At 38.9% G+C, this 14,043-nt stretch overlaps 1 protein-coding gene across 1 annotated transcript in view; it reads left to right on the top strand.

Annotated features, from left to right (window-relative positions):
• GPC3 (glypican 3) overlaps positions 1–14,043 on the top strand; it is a 371,123-nt gene that overhangs the window by 31,693 nt on the left and 325,387 nt on the right. The window lies entirely within an intron of this gene.

Genomic DNA, 14,043 nt, shown 5'->3' with positions numbered 1-14,043 from the left:
AACTTTGCCAACTGCAAACACTGTAAAGTTTGATGTGTGTATTTAAAACTTTTCTCCATGTATTTGTATACATATACACACAATTACTATTCACTCATTCACACAGTTTTTTCCCTCTACAGAAATGGGACCATGCCATACATGTTGTTTGATAACATACCTTTTTATTTCATATATCTTTGGCATCTTTCAAAACAAGTAAAGACTTTATTCGTTAAAAAAGCTGCTGCATAATATCCTCATTCAGCCACTCTACTATCGGCAACCATTTAGGTGTATCCTTAATTTTTCCTCTCTTATATGCAGTGCTGAAGGGCATATCTTTTTTTTTTATTCTTTTTAAAAAAATATTATAATAAGTATTACAAAGGGTATTACATATGTGGGGCATATCTTAATTCATACATTTTCATGTACTTAAAAGACTATCCCTAGACCAGAACCCCCTAGAATTTGAAATGTTGGGACTAGGGCAAGGTTTCCAGGCAGTAGGCCAGTATTGCACTTTCTGCTGCCTCCCAATGTGCAGAAAGAGCCCTGATTTTCTATAGCTCATTGGGGACGCACCTAGTTGATTGCTCCAGAGGACTGACCCTGAGCAGTCTGCCTAGGATATAGTGTTCTCCTTTTTCAACATGCCAGAAGCCAAGGAACACAAGCTTTTGGCTCAGCCCTGTTAAGTTGCTTCAAGCAGAAGACCTAAATCCTGCTGTCACACTGCAGGCTTGAATTTTGAGGACATTTTTGGTTAGATACCTTAAAAACTTCATTTTTTTGTTTCTATCAGGCAGTCAACAACTATTTGGTGAGCACTATTGTATGCCAGGCACTGCTGGGCACTTTCAGACATGAACATGATAGTAGTCCTAAAAAAAAAGTAGGTCAGTCTGTCTATGGACATGCTCACTGTGTTATTTTTATGTCTTAATTAGGGACTCATAAAAGAAATGCTTTGCTTTAGATTGAACTCCAATTATATTTCACAAATAATCCTCTTAAAGCTCATTAGTTCGTTGTTGTTGTTGTGTGTGTGTGTGTGTGTGTATGTTCCCATCCATATAAATCACTCTCTTTATAGAAAAACATCAAATTCTGTTTTCACAGGAGGCAGGGATATATGTTGTTTACATATCACCATTTGACTTCCTTCATCCTGGTCCTCATTACAAACATCTCAGCCACCCAAGTGAAGTTTATTTAAACTCCCAAGCTCTCCATGCAAACAAGACCCCTACAGCTGAGGAGTTTGGAGGAAGAAAGGACTGGGATTGTCTGCTACTTTCCTAGTTTCTCTACTTGGTTCAGAATATTTGTTTTTATGTGTTAATTCACTACCCAGAGATTTGACTTTAGTTCTGTGTCCTTTTTCAGTTCTATAAATTAGGAAGGTGATTACATAATGTCACAGTATCTCAGAGTTGACAGCGTGCTTTAGAGGTCATCAAATACAACTGTCACAGCTCGGTGTGGCTTCTTTGTACAACATATTCTGAGAGAGTGATCACTTTTCTGATGGTGAATCAGCTCCCTTATGCAGCAGCCCACTAAATTCTTGGTCAGCTTTAATTGCCAGTTCTTAGGTTTGTTGGGCCAAAATCAATTTCCTTGTAACTCTTTCACCATACTGGCTGCTCTCTTGTGGATAGATTTCTACTTGGTAATTATCTCCCTAAATTGCAGTGTGCAGTATTGCCCAATACAGAGAACAGGGCAGCTATCACTTCCTATAGTATTCATATTGCACTTTTATTGAGGCAGCCAACCTAAGATACTCACTATTGAGTCAGTGAGTGTTGAACTTAAAGTCAAGCAAAATTTTCAAACTGTTGTTGCCAGCTTTCATCTCAAGTTTGGGGTGTTGGTCTTATATTAATATGACATCTTTTAAAATTTGAGCCAAAATTCTAGCGTTGAGATTTCTAGGATGTCAAAATGGGTTAACCCTTCCAGCTTCATGTAATTTTAAAATTTGATCAGGGTACCATTTATGCTACCATACGAGTCATTGATAAAAATGCTGAGCTGAGCAGATCAGGTTTCCCCATGAGACTTTCTTTTGGATTGACATTAATCTATTAGCTAGCACCTTTGGGCACAGCAGTTTATCTTGAACATGACTGTAAACTTTGTCCTAGGCCCTTTTGAAATCCAGAAGTAGTATGTTCATTGTATTCCTTTGGTTTTCAGCCCAGTATTTCCATTATAAAAGGAAAAGAGGTTAGTCAGGCATGACTTGTTATAAAAATATGCCAGCTTTTTGTGATTGTTTCTTCCATTCTCACAAATCTTCTGCTAGATGATGTGTTCCTAAACCTGGCTTGGGATTGATGTTAGATTTCTGAGATTATTATTTGTGGCAGCCACCTTCTTTTCCCCTTTAAGGAATACGGGAACCAGAGGGGCTTTGTTTCTGCTCATCCTCACCACCACCTCCACACATTTGCCACAAACACTCTTCTCTTTGTCACCTTTCCTCATGCTGGCCTGACACCCATCCTTCTCATTTCCTCAGAGCACTGCCCTCAGTTTTCCTAGGTGAGAGTTACTTAATGTGGTAGGGTGTGCTAATAGTCTAGCATGTTTTTGACAGTGAGTAATCTATTTGCCTTTTGAGTAGGGCCTAAATCCCAACATGTGGTTAGAATGGTGGTAATTTTGGACACCATGGCAAGTTATTAATGTAGTGTGGGAAGCTAGGACCTTTTGTTTCCTTTCAAATAGGTGACTGCCATTTAAACTCCATGTATGGCTTTCTGTCAATTGTGTTGGGGGTGATTTCAAGCAAAATTGATTGGCTAATTGCTTGTGGTCATCCATCTTTTCAGCTGCCTGTGTAGCATCTCTGGGGGTAATTTGGCACTTCCAGAATTGGGGATGAATTGGAGTTATTCATGGTCATGGCTACTGGAGTGGGAGCAGGGTCTGCACTAGCATATAGTTAGGATTGAATCATTTTTACTTTAAAATGATTACTGAAGATTGATGAGTTTCTTTAACAATTTTTAAAAATCCATTATGGAGGCGTTTGATATACAATTGCCTTCTAGAGTCATTTAAAGTGGCCAGTTGGGTTCTATATATTGTGCAATAAAGTCAATGGTAGGAAATAGCTTCAAAAATGTTGATCATTTTCTAAAAGTGACTGGAATTTCAATTGCAGCCCTGTCCTAGCACACATATTGGAATATTTTTCAGCTGGCATTATGCTTAAATGTTTATAATACATTTTCATTAAAAATGTCTTCATATGTAAACATTCTGTAAAAACTACTGGTATCTGACAGTGACCCACACATTTAGATTTATCAGAACTTCAAGGTGATTTATTTCTTTTAAAAACAATGTTCTTGGGTGATTGATAGGACAGAGAGTGATCAAGCAGAGGATCTCAGGACTCTGCTATTTCCCCCCCATAACCTGACATTTACTAGTGTCAGGCAGCACTGAGATTCTACCTATGGCAGTAAAGGAAGGCCTAGAGTCACCTGCTTATTTTGATTTTTCCTTGTTCATATTTAAATGGAAGCTAATATTATTATTTTTGGAAGGTCCAACTTGAGGGTGATATGCTTTTGCAAGGCAAATAAACAATGGGCTTGGGCTACTGCTGAGCCTAGGGATGGGAAACTTTGGCCCAACCAGCTGTTGTGTTCCAGTTGTTTAATGCTGTTCAGGGTGGTCCTCCCCGTCCTTTGACCTGATTACTGGGATGTACAGCCCTCCTCATAGGAATTCTGCCAGTTTCCCTTTCTCTCTTAGATTCCCAGTCTTGACTAATTCAGGGAAGGATAAAGGGGAAAGGCAATTATTCCATTCTTCTGTCCTCCCAGTATCAGACAATCCCTACCCTCTGTTTTGGGCTGCGGTGGGATGGAGTTCTATAGAGGATATGATTTAGATGGTTCCTTCTAAAATTCTTGATTCAGAGCATCTCACAAATGGGGAAGTAATGCCTGCGATCTACTGTGTTCCATCTCTCTGATCAGAGCCTGTTTTCTCTACTTCCTGTTTTCAGCAAGTTTGATTTTTACTTTCACTTGCTTGTCTATTCTCAGTCTGTCTCCTTTCCCTGACTAAATGGGTCATCAGATTTTGTTTCATAAAAGGAGATTAAATTGCTCTTTGCTGGAAAAGATAAATAATCACTGGCATGGTGTATGTGTGTGTGGAGGGGCAAGGAGTACTTGGGTGGAAGTGTAAGACTTATTTTCTGAAGTCTGTTTTTAATTCTAATGGCTCTCTTAGTTCTAAGACTACTTGAGTTCAAATCTTGACTCTGCCTGTATGTGACCTTGGGCAAAAGACTTATGTTCTTTTTTTAAAAAAATTTAGTGATTTCAGAGGAAGGGAGAGGGAGGGAGAGATAGAAACATCAATGATGAGAGAGAATAATTGATCGGCTGCCTCCTGCACGCCCTTCACTGGGGATCGATCTCAAAACCCAGGCATGTGCCCTGACTGGGAATCAAACTGTGATCTCCTGGTACATAGGTTGATGCTCAACCACTGAGCCACACCAGCCGGACAGAGACTTATGTTCTTAAAGCTCCAGTTTCCCTATCTTAAAACGGGATGATAGAAGAATTTATCTTGCAGTGTTGTAATGAGGACCAAGAGAATAAACCCATGTGAGCTTATGTTAATGAATTTTAAGAGGGTCAAGAGAAAAGGTGGGAAGCTTTAGGGGTGATGGAAATTTTTTAGTCCCTCTCCTTCACCCCCAGCAATAAACAGCAACTGGAGAAAGTTGCTTTTTTCTCCTGAGGATCCAGTGTTTGACCCAGAGGAAATTGCACAACCCATCAATCCCCAAGCTGTTTCTGTCCCCAGAGAACAAGCTAGATCTTCTGAGAGGGGATCAATCAAAGAGCTGTCTTAGGCAGTGGGAAGTGTCATGAGCATAAACAGCTGCTCCTCCACCCTGCACCCCCTCCTGCTGTTAAATGACTCTAGGGAACAAGAAACCAGTCATCAAAGGCTTCTGCCACCTGTGCACAGCTGGTAGTTCCTGGGGTCACTCTTGTAGTGACTAGAAAGTATCCCCTGTGCCAAGTCACTGATATATTGATTTCCGTAAGGCCCAAGGACTTGCTATCTCCTCCATTCTTCATGCTCAGAGTTGGGAAGCTCCTTTGTAAGCTGGGACACACTAGTCTGAGAGTCCCCTAGGTCAGTGGTCGGCAAACTCATTAGTCAACAGAGCCAAATATCAACAGTACAACGATTGAAATTTCTTTTGAGAGCCAAATTTTTAAAACTTAAACTATATAGGTAGGTACATTGTTATTAACTTAATTAGGGTACTCCTAAGGCTTAGGAAGAGCCATACTCAAGGGACCAAAGAGCTGCATGTGGCTCGCGAGCCGCAGTTTGCCGACCACGGCCCTAGGTCTTTCACAGTGCCATTTGGGGAAGAGCATCCCGTGAGAGAATCTGTGTGAAGAAAAGGAGCAGGACTAGGCTTTCTTCCTCCTTTCCCTCTAGCCTTTTTAAAAAGAAGACAAGAAAGTAATTTCCCTTGTGCTACATTTTCCAGGGGATCTAGGCTGCATCATCCACCTCCCTTTGACTGGCTTTAAGGTTACCAAGCCAAATGGTAGTGTACCAGGCCCAAAGGGGAAGCTAGTCCTGTATTCTAGATGGGGCAGAGTAGCTGGTGATTGCTAGAGGGCAGCAGAGGGCCAGGAGCAGATCTAGAACTGCTTAATGGCCAGATAGTAACCAGACTGGCTGACAGCAAAGGGCACCACAGCCCCTTCATTGTTGGGTGAGAGGCAGGATGGGCTCCAACCAGGGGAGGCAGGCATATCCAGGAAATTTTAACAGAATGTGACTAAAACAAATTATAGAGGGGTCAAATGAATTGCTATAGCGTATAACCCATTGGGGTAGCTAAGGCCAAGATTTAGTAAAAGGGGCAAAAAGACACATAGCCATAAAGATCAAATCAGAACCATTGCTGGGTCAGAGTTCAACTCAGGGTTGGAATAGTCAGGATTCAAGAGCTAGAATTGGAATGATTCAACTTAATCATTTACTGTCTCTCAAGAAAGGCACATAACAGAATTGTTCAAGACCATGGACTTTAAAGGCACACAGGAACTGGGGTTTGAATCACTGCTATGCCACTTATTAGCTAAGTGACCTTTTGTCAGGTTACTTAGCCTCTCTGCATCACTCTGAAATCATATGTATGATGCTAAAAATCGTATGCAAACATGCTAAAGAAATGTTCGTTTAGCAAATTGTTTTTATCCAGAGGTTGTTTCTAGCAAGATTGGGCTTAGTGATCGTAGCTTCCCACATCAAAGTTATATTCCATTCAGTTTAGTACTTGTTCTTGTCCTTGTCTGAGATGAGTGGAGTAACTACTTGGTGCTGTCCTAGTACCTAGCCCCCAGGAGCTTGATTGTTAGGGGGACATGAATCCAGCTAACAGAGGCTCAAGGACCCATAGGAGAGAGAGAATATAAAGATCCTTGGGAAAATTTCTGAGATAAATACATTTATGTGAAAATTAGGAAAACATTATTTTGACTTATTCTAAAATAGTATATTCTTTATTCTTTCATGACTTTTCTAATAGAAATAACTTAAGCTAAAAGAATACCTGATTAAATGAATAGGCATATTATGAGTCCTGGACAAGGCAAAAATTTGAATTACCTTGTTAAAATTAAATGACCAAATAAATGCAACATGGTATCCTGAGTTAGATAAAGGACATTAGTGAATAACCTGGGGTCACAGCTGAACTCAGGAACCCCATTTGACACCAGTGGTTCTGGAAAAGAGCTTCCTGGCCAGCAAGATGGCTAGCCCCCTGTTCTGCCACAGGGACTGCTCTGTCAGAAAATGATCTGCCACCACTGGGGAGGTAGTTCTTTCCACTTCTGCCGCCCTTCACAGTCTCAGCTCCTCTCGTATTTATAAGACTGCTTTAATAGTCTTGTCTTGTAATTACTTCTGAAGACAGGAGACAGCATCTTTTGATAGTTCAAGTCTTAACACATTTAAATTGCTCTCCTAATGCGGTAAAAGAGTCAAATTATATATTCTAGTTCACACCAGACAGCAATAAATGTCAAGGTGCCATCCACTCTGGTATTTAACTCCTTGATGCCATCTGTTTTGGTGTTTCTCACACAGATTATACACTAGTGTTTTCCCATTTCCTGGCTCAAAAGGATCAAGTTGGGAGATAAATTTCAGTATTCAAAATATATTAAAAGGCAGAGGCTGTTTGTAAACATTGTTTTGGAAAGCTAGGCATAGCAATAAAGTCAAGGACAGGAACCTGATTCAGTAAAGGAAACATTTCACAAGATTGTCATCTACTTTATTTTTAAAGCTGCAATAAGATGTAACGATAAAAATGCCAATGATGCATTTCAGCCAAGTTATATGAACTCTTGCTAAACCAATTAAACTGTCAGTATACTATGGTTTCACATTTTCTATAACATACTAGGTCACCTTAGGACACTTAGTCACTTATGACTTTTTACCACTGATGCAAAATCAATTTGGCAATTTATAATCTTACATTTCATTATGAATGCATATTATTCTGCAAGAAAGCTGCTGGAAAAATAAGAGATTTCTGAAGCCCATTCTTTCCTCTTCTGTTCAGGTAGAGTCATAAAAGAATAAAATTGTTCATGTTATCTGATGTTTTGAGGCTTCTAATAATTTTTTATTTATATAATTTTTAAAAAGACGCCACGTACACAATTTCTAACCCCAGTGTGATTCTAAGTGTTAGGTAATCTTGCAGACATTAAAAAGTGAGAATTTTGATTGAAGAGCTCACTTTTCCACCTTTCTTGATTATTGTTGAGTGTGGGGGCTGAAAGAACCCCTTGCTTAAATATGCCAGAGGGAGGGCTTTTTGGTGTCCTGTATTTGGAGTTGGGTGCTGTAGCTCTCCTCAAAGAGATGGAGCAGATGCTTATTCACATTCAATACCACCACATTTTTTAGTTTACTTGCTGGAAAGTGTCAGTTAGAGAAGGAGAAATCAGGAGTATTTGAGAGAAAGGTGGTGAAAAAGGAGGATGAAGGGTTGGAGACTTATTATCATTATTAAACTTTTATTTGGAAACACCTTCCCTTTTCCTCTCTAGAATAAATATGGCATTGCTTTTGGAAAAACCAATGGCATTAATAAAATGCACATGAAAGACCCTTAGTTTTAGGTGATCATTAGCACAGTAGAGGACGGTTCTGTTCTCCTAAGATCATATGGCAAACAAGAGCATAATCAACATTGGCTGTATATCCCTTTTCTTCTGATGTGAACTCAACAAGAACTTCCTTTAACCCTTTGTTATGACTCTTAATCAAACTTAAAAACACCTCTCCATGCATAAATCAGATGTCTGGCCCTGGCAACTGTGGCTATATTAACAATGGACCATTTAAATTTGAGATTTAAACATGAGGTTATTTTCTTTCTAGGTTTAAGTCATGGTTACAGGGCAAATAGGGACAATCAATTGTATTAATTTAGATTCAGCTTGTAATTAGGCATCTTTACTCAGCACATGATACAAGGACTGTGTGCTACTTGCGTATTTGTCTACCTGCATTATCTCAGATATGTCCACTTTAAAAATATAAATATTTTATTGGTTTAGAGGAAGGGGGGAGAGAGAGAGAGAGAGAGAGAGAGAGAGAGAGAGAGAGAGAAAGAGAGAAACATCAATGATGAGAAAGAATCATTGATTGGCTGCTCTGCACTCCCCCTACCAGGGATTGAGCCTGGTGCCCTTGACTGGAATCCAACCCGGGACCCTTGAGTCCGCAGGCAGATGCTCTATCCACTGAACTAAGCCAGCTAGAGGTCAGATATTTCCACTTTTATTGATATCTTTCCTATTTGTGTATTCTTCCTAAGACTCCAGTTTGAACACATTGAATGAAAAGATAAACACAGAGTAGGAATTGAATAATTAAAATGAAAGTCACTCTGTTCTTTCTATCTTGCTGAGAAACATATTAGAACTAGGTTTAACTGACTTTCTGTGCAACAGATAGGAATACAGGAGCTTGTACTTGCATGGTTTCATTTAAACTCACAACCATCTTGTGAGGTAGGTAATATGATTTCCTACTTTAGAAATGAGGACTGTGGCTCAGAGAGATTAAGTAATTTGTCAACAGCATAATGCTAGAAAGTGGTAGAGTTTAGTTTCTAATTTAGAACTTTTACTTTAATTGCAGTATTCTATTGTCTCCATCAGAGTTATTTATTATTATCGATACAGTAAAGTCTTGATAAGCCAGACTACATAAGGAATGGTAACACCATAATAGGGGTTTAGAAGGTGGGCAAATGAACATTTTTAGCTGTTTTTTTAAAATTCATTGGTATAAAAATATTAATTTTAGAAAATCTAAAAAATACAGATTAGATAGAGAAGATAGTAATTCACTCATGATTCTAAGATCCAGAGATAACCACTTTAAACAATATTTTTATTGATTTCAGAGAGGAAGGGAGAGGGAGAGAGATAGAAACATCAATGAGAGAAAAATCATTGATCAGCTGCCTCCTGCTCACCCTCTACTGGGGATCCAGCCTGAAACTTGACCAGAATCAAAACTGGGACCCTTCAGTCTGCAGGCTGATGCTCTATCCACTGAGCCAACCCAGTTAGGGCCAGAGATAACCACTCTTAACAGCTTTGCCCTGGCCGGGTAGCTCAGTTGATTAAAGCATTGTCCCGATACTCCAATGTTGTGGGTTGGATTCCCCGGTCAGGGCACATACAAAAATCAAACAATAAATGCTTAAATAAGTGAAACATCAAATCTCTCTCTCTCAAATCAATAACTAAACACTTTTTAAAAAGCAGCTTGGGTAATAGACTTTTTAATTAAAAAATATATATATACAAGGCATATAATATACATGCCATTTCATACCCTGCTCTTTAAACAACCTAACAATAATTTCCCATGTGATTGCATAGATGTTATCCTTATTTTAATGGTTAAGCAATATTCTATTGTCTGAGCACATCATAATATATTTAACCAAGCCATCTTGGATAACTTAATGAGAACCAGTCCTCTGCTTCAAGAATGCTCCCCTGATGTCACAAAACTCATGGTAACATGGTTTATTAAAATATTGAGAATATGCATTTCATTATTGGGTAGCTATCGTTGAATGTACACAATGATACATATTTTTTTCAAACTGGTGGCTTCCTAGGCCATGGTCCAAAAGTCTTACTTTCATCCACAGGCAACACTAAAGCCAGTAACCCCTGGCAGAGGCAGCTAGAAGCATGGTGGCCAAAGATAAGGTATAATTTAAGGGAATCAGAAACTCTTTTCCTTAGAATTCTCATTGGAAGAGTCCTCTTGGTTGAGCTGCTTTGGTTATAAGACAGTTATTTCTGTTTAATCGGTGCTGTATCTGTTCAATCAATTTGGTACACACATAATGGAATATTATGTGGCTATTAACAATTATGGATATTTCATTCTATGAAAAAATGATATAATGTTAAAATTTTATAAAGCCATATATATTCCTCAGCTTGGTAAAACACACACACACATATATATCTATGCTGAAATACTTGGCAAAAATTTTACAGATTATCTATCTATCTATTGCTTTATCTATACTTAATGCTCAAGTTTTTAAAAAGTAACCATTTGGATTATTTCCTAAGTGCTAGGCACTGTGCTAGTATCTCAGTCTTCACAACAATACTGGAAGGTACCATTATTGTCCATTTGAGGAAGTCATTTGCCCAAGACCATACAAACTGGATGAGGCAGAGCTTAGGCCCATTAATTTCCAAAGCCTGTGTGACATAAGATAGAGTGGGGACAAGCTATAGGGAAGTTTATTTTTTCTTAGCAAAAGAAACCATCAACAAAACAACAAGAAAGCCCACTGCATGGCAGAACATTTTTGCTAATGTTCTCACCGATAAGGGTTTAATCTTCTTAAATGTTTGAAAAACCACACAGTCAAAGCAGTACTGGGAGAAGAAAATACAAATTGATGGCCAGGGTACAGGTATAGGATTTGTGTTGTGAAACCTGGGAGGTCCTTTGGCGCCAGTGTTAGTCCAGGGGCTCTGCATCGCCGGGGTTAATAATATCTAACCTTGTAGCACTATTGTGAGGATTAAATGAGACAATGCATGTAAAGGGCACATGGTACATGCTTGTTCAACAATGGTAGCTGGTATTATTTTTTCTCTTAGTTAGGACCTTGCTTGTTATACGGATTAGAGGCTCCAAGAAGCCTGAGGCAGGACATGTTTACCCTAGTGAATCCTGTAACATCTTAATAGTGCTCAAACATTCCTGACCAGTTGAAATGCCTTTTTTTTTTAACCTTTCATATAAACAAGTCGTAATCAGCTTTGTGGACCCTACCAGCTTTTTCAGATAATTACTCTGCTTTTGGGGGGGTTATTTATTCACTTACTGAAAATAGAGATTTAATGTAATACAAGGGAAACAGGAGGTGATTAGTTTGGAGTTAATAGGCAAGCTCCCCTCTCTTCCCTCTTCACCTGAAGAGGCTTGATTGGGTTCTGCTCCTTTAAGACTCTTAGAGAGTCTGGGAATTTTGAGAACAAAAGCTCTGTAGGGAGGCTACAGAGAGAGAAGACTTCATCAATCTTTGTACATTCTTAAATTTTTTATTGTCTCTCCCCCTCCCCCTGAGCTCTTCTTTCTCTAGAATTGAGTAGCATTATCTTGAAGCCATGGAGATTTAAGAAACAACCGAGGTTGGCCTCTCTTTGTTGAGTTTATGAAAGCCATATTTAGTTTTAGGAGGAATGTGTTTTTCCTTTGGGAGGCCCCTCTGTACCTGCAGCCATCAGAAATTCCATATTAAAATCCCACATTTAAGTCTTTATGGCTAAAGTCTGTTCTTGCGTATCTGGACCAGGTCCAGCTGTCAGACTGAGATATTATTGACTTTCTCTTCTCAAGTGAGTGGGTTTACATCTGCTGGCTCCATTTCTTTACCACTCATTCTGAAACACCTTGTAATCTGGCTTCTGCCACTGGCTTTTTACTGAAATTGCTCCCCTGCAAGTTACCAAATGACTTTTTGCTGAATTCATCAGGGTTTATTTTTCCCTCTCCCCCTCTTATGTTTCTCTTCCCTTGACTTGTGACAATACATATATCTGTTTCCCTTCTACATCTCTGACCATTCCTTCTCTCCTTTTGAAGGCAGCCATACTCTTCCATCCAAATGTGATTGTTCTCCAAAAGGATGTATTTAGTGCTCTCTTCTTCCTCTACACTTCATTCATTTTCATGGCTTCCACTGCCACCTTAATGTAATTAACTCTCCAGTTCTGACTTCTTACACATACACCAGACTTATATTTCATATGAACTAATAATGATTAAAATGTTCTTTTAGAGTCAGGCATTATGCTATGCACTTGATATACATAAACTTTAATTATCACAACACTCCTCAAGGCTGATAGTCCATTTTACATGCGAGGAAACCAGCTCAAATAAGTTATATATGTTTGTATTTTTCCAGTTAGATCTCCTACCATCAACTAAAAGTCAGCCCAAACTCCAAATTCCTTTTCACTTTAAGGCAGTGTCACTGCTCACCCACTTTCTGTTATATAAATTGTAGGTTGAGAAAGTTGAAAAATCAGACAGGTAATTGGTTTGGAATAATGCCCTCCCTCCACAATAAAACTAACCCATTCAAAATCTACCAAGTCCAACTTATTAAAACCTCATATCTTGAAAATTAAAGTTTAAGCTGTCCTATAGATGAGCAATTCCCAACAAATATGAAAACTAAGTCTGATAACTTTCACACACTGCATGCTCTCTCTTAATTATGAGCAATTTCATGATGCTTTTTCTTTTTTTAAAAAAAATATATATTTTATTGATTTTTTACAGAGAGGGAGGGAGAAGGATAGAGAGTTAGAAACATCGATCAGCTGCCTCCTGCACGCCCCCTGGGGATGTGCCCGCAACCAAGGTACATGCCCTTGACCGGAATCGAACCTGGGACCCTTCAGTCCACAGGCCAACACTCTATCCACTGAGCCAAACCGGTTTGGGCTAGCTATGCTTTTTTTTTAATCCTCAAGATATACTCTTCCTAAGCTGGTCCCTCCCATAGGTGGGGTCATTTTAGGTTCTGCACAGTTCCCAGTGCACCAACTGTAATCCTGATCATTTCTTCTCTCTTGGACTAGAAAGCCTACTGGAATGTGAGTGATTTAGTGATGGTATTTCTTTAGTATAGGAGCAGCTTTCAATTTGCTATTGTTTTGGACTAGAAAGCTTATTGAATGTGAGTGATTTAGTGATGGTATTTCTATAGTATAGGAGCAATTTTTAATTCACTATTTTTTAAAAAAGAAAATTACTTATAAATGTTGGTAGTTCAGTATTAGTAACAGCTGATGCAAAGCACTTATTCACAGCTGATTAGGAGATGCCAATGTGTTGAGATAATGAGTTTGAAAACCACTTCCACAGATTATTAGGGAAGGCCCAAATGACCATTGGTGAGGGCCAGCTTTTGTCTCTGCATGGCATGTTAGCCTAATGGTACAAACTTTTAAACTTGGATCCTACTTAAGAATCAGAGAAGTGAGAAAATCAACATCTTATTAAAATCCATAACAGGATCACCAGGTGGCAACATCTCATTGAGGATTCTCCATGTACCAAACCAAATGCTTTAACATGGACTGTTTTTACTTTGCTAGCCTCTCTGTGACCATTTACTTTCTTAAAAGCAGAAATCTGCCAGAAAGCTACCATCATTATCAATGGGAACAGTACAAAAAACAAAAGCAGTTATATACTGTTCTTGTGAAATTATAGATCCATTGAGAAAGATCGGTTATCTGTTCAGCATTTCAGTTTCTTTTATTAGTAAGGGATATGGGAGGCTGGAATTGCAGTGACACTGCACTTTAATCAGACTCGACCAATACTTGCAGCATGGTGTCAAAAGGGAAACATGCTCAGATTAGCCTTTGGTGAGTTTTCTCCCCCTTC

This window comes from Myotis brandtii, unplaced genomic scaffold, assembly GCF_000412655.1.
Source record: "Myotis brandtii unplaced genomic scaffold, ASM41265v1 scaffold393, whole genome shotgun sequence".
Lineage (NCBI taxonomy): Eukaryota > Metazoa > Chordata > Mammalia > Chiroptera > Vespertilionidae > Myotis > Myotis brandtii.
The sequence above is the reverse complement of the archived record's forward strand: the minus strand, read 5'-3'. Positions and strand labels throughout refer to the sequence as shown.